Below are 5361 nucleotides of genomic sequence, written 5' to 3'. Positions count from 1 at the left end.
ACACACAGACACACAGACACACAGACACACACATAGGCACTCACAGGCATACACTCACAGGCACACATTCACAGACATACACACAGATACACAGTGGCACACACTGACACACACACACATACAAACACACTGGCACACACAGGCACAAACACACACAAATACACACGCACAGGCACACATAGGTAGTGCTCATATAATGCACACATATATGTCACATTCACATAAACGCACAGAAAGGAGTGGATAAATAAAATAACTCGGTCTAGTTTATGCTAAAGATTGACCAGCATGCTGTCTTCATACATCTTAAATTATTCAATCAGTCTCCTATTAATTTATATTTTCTTTGTGATTTTTTTGCCATTAGAAATGATCTGCTGAACCCACCCCAGTCTTTTTTATGGAGAAATTATTCTGCTCTGAAGAACTTGCACACAGCATTTCTTGCACATAAACATGATGCACATGAAATGGAAAGGCTAGGTTAAAGAGTATACGATTTTCCAGCTCTGATGGCTGTTATCAAGTTGCATTCTAAGGAATTAGGACAAATCTTGTACCCAACAAGGATGACTAGGAATACCCAATTCTTATCAAAATGTAAGATTTACATGCTAGTAACTAAAAGGCTGAAATTGGAAGACTTTCAACTTGAAAAAATGTATGAGCAAAATCAAGTATCTTCATGCAAGTTGAAGAAAACTTCCCTGTAGTATGAGCTGAAATCCTTCTTTCTTCTTACATTTTGTTATTGGACTTGAATGTGTTTGCTCCAAAAGCATTTGTTGGGAGTTTAGTCCTCTAGGAGGTAGGACCCAGGGAGAGGTGATTAGGTCTCAAGTGTAGAGTAAATGAATTAATGCCATTATTGCTGGAACAGATTCCTGCTGAATCGAGACTTTGGTTTTTCTCTTTCCCCATCTGTCCTTGCCTCGCCCTTCCCCCTCATGACTGATGATGCAGTAAGATGTCTCGGGTGCTATGCTGACACCTTGACATAGACTTTCTGTCTCTGGGAACTGTCAGGTGTTCTGTTCCATTCATTCATTGCCTGCTCTGAGGTGTGGGCGAAGACATGGTGACTTTTGTGAGACACAGTTTGCATTTGTCTCATTCTTAATGAAGTTGAGCATTTCATGGTTTTCTTTTACAAATTCTGGATTTTGAGTCATAATCCAGAGGGCCTTTTTTTCCTTCCTGTTTCTTTTTAGAGCAGTGTTGATTTATGTTTTTTTTTTGTTAATTTCTGGTGCATTTGTTGCAGAAGAAGTATATATTTTAACTATCAAACACAGTTTCTGCTTTGTGAAAAATGTGTGTATGTGCATATGTGTATGCATGAATGTGCATGTATGTATGTGTGTGTATATGTATGTATGTGTGTGTGTGTACATGCATATATGTATATATGTGTTGTGTATATGTATGTGTGTATATGTGTACATATGTATGATAGAGGTGGGGTGTGTATATGTGTGTATAAGTTTGAGGGTGTGATATGTACATGCGTGTATGTGGGGTATGGGGTGTGTGTATACATTGGTTCTGTCTCCAGCACCACATAAATTTACATAGTGGTCCATGCCTATCATCCTAGCATTCCAGAGATGAAAACAGGAGGTCACCCTTGAACAGAATGACAAAAAATTTAATACTATTGTTGTCAGAATAATACAGAAATGAACACAATAGAAACTATATGAGATTTTTATAGGTCTGCTTGGGAAGAACACCTGGTTCCATTTGGATGTGTATTTAAAATTTGAGACATTCAAATGTGGGTTTTAGTCTACCTAACATAGCTGGAATTCGTTATGATTCTTCCTCAGTTTCATGATGGGAGGTCTAAGTTAAATAAATGCCACTGTGACTCGGTTGCTGGGCAAGCATTTTGGGCATGTNTAAGTNCTGAACAGATGGCTTTTCCATGTCCGTTAAACAACTACCTAATGTTTCATTTCTTGACTGTCTCTTGGCAGCTCCTTGCCATTCACTACAGAACAGCCATGCTGGGTTGAGAGGGTTTCCCAAACAACCTTCACTTGGTTCAAAATGGTATCACAGTGGAACTATTGGCACCCAAGTCCAGGTTTATGTTCAGGAATAAGAAGTTAAATAATCTCGGAAATACTGACTTCAAATGTTGATTACATAGGTAACTTGCTGTCCTGTCCTGTGACCAAAATACAGGAGTACCCCACTGCCCCAGTGGGGTATCCTAAAGAAAACCACCACCACCCCCGGACTCCGAGCATCCATTGCTGTGCCTCTTGCTCACAGCCCAACAGCAGCTGCAGCTTGTACTGTTATGTTACTGCGAATGTCACGTCTCTGATGTGCACAAGTCACACCCATTTTGAGTAGGGGGAAAATCTGCAAAACGAGTTATTTTTTCCCCCAGTATCTGATGGGACTTGACAAGGCACTAATTGCTAGGCTTACATTTCAGGAAGCAACTTATCCTGTTATTGGTACCTGCTAATACAGAGACCATGCGTGGTGAATATACCATGGACAACTGGCATTGATCCGACGCCACTTAAGCTCATTACCAGGTCTCGTTGCAACATGTGATGCATCCCACTGCTCTGTACATTTCAAATATCTGCACATTCCTGTGGAAATTCTTCCAACCGCCCCCCACCCAGTTCCCACTGTCCATGATCATGAAATGACTTGAAGAGTTGTTTGAAAGGTTCTTTGGAGAGGCCCCCAGATTAATTTATTGCAAAGAACACAAATCCAGCCCCACTTTTACAGCCACAGGCAGGTGCTATTTATCCAGAAGAACCACAGCATAGCCTAGACAGTACAGAGACCCTACACAGAACTGGAGATGACTGGAGCTTATAGGAATGGTTGTGACAGTGAAACCACTAGAAAGCAGTTCTCCCAAAGGCTGGTCTAAAGTCAAGAAAGCCAGTACCCTAACTTTCTAGGAACTCAGTCCATCCACCACCCCCGCATCCACTCACCACCCCCATCCACATTCCCAATACCATGCCTGATGCCCAGCATCACCCAATCCTGACTGACTCCCTGAGGCATTCCCAGTAGTTCCCTTGATTCCCACTGACTTAAATCTGAATTCTGCTAACATTCACATTTCCACTCTTTGGAACAGTATCCCTAAGCTTTGCAATTTATCCTGAACTAAGCTCAATAAAATATAAACACATGTGAGAGACACTTTGGTGCACTAGTGGATGAACTCAAGCCTTGAAATCAGACTGCATGGCCTTGAATCCTCGTTCAGTTGNACTAGCTGTGCATTTGAGGCAAGTTGGCTAACTTTTCCGTGGCTTCACTGCTTTCTCTGCTAAGTTCCCTGGGTTGTCAGAAAGATCATATGTGGTATAATTCATTGGTCCTGGAGGTAAGCTTTATCCTAAATGTAATTAAGACAGAAAAACCTGGTAAACATCATCTGACACCATTACTTAGTAAAAAACAAGAAACACAACAAAACAAAACAAAACAAAACAAAAAACAAAACAAAACAAAACCACAGATCTTTGTGCATGTGTAAAATTTGATTTGCCATATAAAAACAGGAATTTCTTTCAGTGTTCACAGGGAAATAAAATTTTGGCTGTTTCAAGAACTGTGGGGCCAGCAAGATGGCATCTCTGGTAAACTGCCCTTCCATCAAGCCCATCAATCTGGGTTCCACCCCCAGAGTCCACGTGAAAAGAAAGAACCAACTCCCACCACACTAAATCAAAAGAGTAAACTCAAATCGCTAAGACACTCTTAAAGAAATGTTCAACATCCTTAGCCATCATGGAGATGCAAATCAAAACTACTTGAGAGTCCACCTTATACCAGTCAGATCAATAAGACAAATTGTACTCATGTTGGCAAAGATGTTGAGTAAGAGGCACATTCATTCTTTGCTGGTGGGAGCAAATTTGTGCAGTATGGAAGTCTGTGACAGTTTCTCAAGGAAGACTGGAGTCCATCTGCCTTGAGATCCAGCAATACCACTCTTGGGCATATACCCAAAAGATACTTCATCCTACCACAGCAGAGATTTTTGTTCAACCATGCTCATTGTTGAACTTTATAATAGCCAAAAACTGAAAACAATCTAGATGTCCCTCAACAGATGAACCGATAAAGAAAATGTGATGCATTTACATAATGGGCTATTACTCAGCCATTAAAAACAATTAAATCATGAAATTCATAGGTAAATCGATAGAACTAAAAAACAAACAAACAGAAAGTTTAAAGTGAAGTAACCCAGACCTAGAGAAACAAATATGATATGTATTCACTTATATGTGGATGCTAGCTGTTAAATTAATGATAAGCAAGCTACAATCCATAGAACCACAGAAGTCAGGTATTGAGTAAGGAACTAAGGAAGATGGATGGATCTTCCTAGGAAAGGAAATTATAATAGTTATAGATAGATGAAGTGTGTGGGGGGAAACGGGAGGGTAAGTCAGGGAGGGGGAGGGAAGAAGGATATGAAGGAGGATGTATGGGTAGAGACAACTAAAATTAAGGACCATTATGGAGTAGTATGAAACCCTCATACAGTAGATGCTTCCTAAAAATATATGTATGTAAAGGCAACCTCAATTAATTGCCAAATAAAGGGAAAGACAGAGGCCCAACNGGACATCTCTTATTACTAAATGAAGCTTTCAGTTACATCTAGTTGAGTTGTTGGCCGGTAAGGTCCTATAGGCTGCTCTCCACCAAAGGCAACACCTACACAATTCATTGAATGTGATGATGTTGAGCTGGTGCCTACATAAAGCCTTCATGCCTATGGGCTAGTGTTCCCAGTACTGGAAGGTACACTGCATGCTATCAGAGGAGAAAGGTAAGCACCAAGCCAGCTACAAACCCTTCAGTCTACAATGTGTCCTGCCTCCCAGATAAGTTAGTGTAATAGTGGCACAAACATTGTGGGAGTAACCAACCACTGATTTGTGTTAAGGCTCATTCCACACCATGAAACCCACAGGTAACACTGCTTGGTGGCCAAGAACATGAGCCTAGACAGGCCAGGGAGCCATGGGAAATCTATTGTTCTACTAAAGTAGTGTAACAATAAAAATAACTCCTAATGGCGTTATGCTATACTCAGAGATCAGTGCCTTGTTCAGTCAACATCACAAAAAGCTTCTTCCTGAAGCTTTATTCTTGGGAGCAAATATAAATTTATAAAAAGTATTCTCTCTCTCTCTCTCTCTCTCTCTCTCTCTCTCTCTCTCTCTCTCTCTCTCTCTTCCCTATACACACACTGCATATATACTATGGCTTTCAGTTTTATGTTTTTATAGGATTCTTATGCATGAAAATGAGTGGGTTCAGCATCTATCTCTGTTTCTTTGTGCACGTTTC

Source organism: Mus caroli, chromosome 6, assembly GCF_900094665.2.
Source record: "Mus caroli chromosome 6, CAROLI_EIJ_v1.1, whole genome shotgun sequence".
NCBI lineage: Eukaryota > Metazoa > Chordata > Mammalia > Rodentia > Muridae > Mus > Mus caroli.
The sequence above is the reverse complement of the archived record's forward strand: the minus strand, read 5'-3'. Positions refer to the sequence as shown.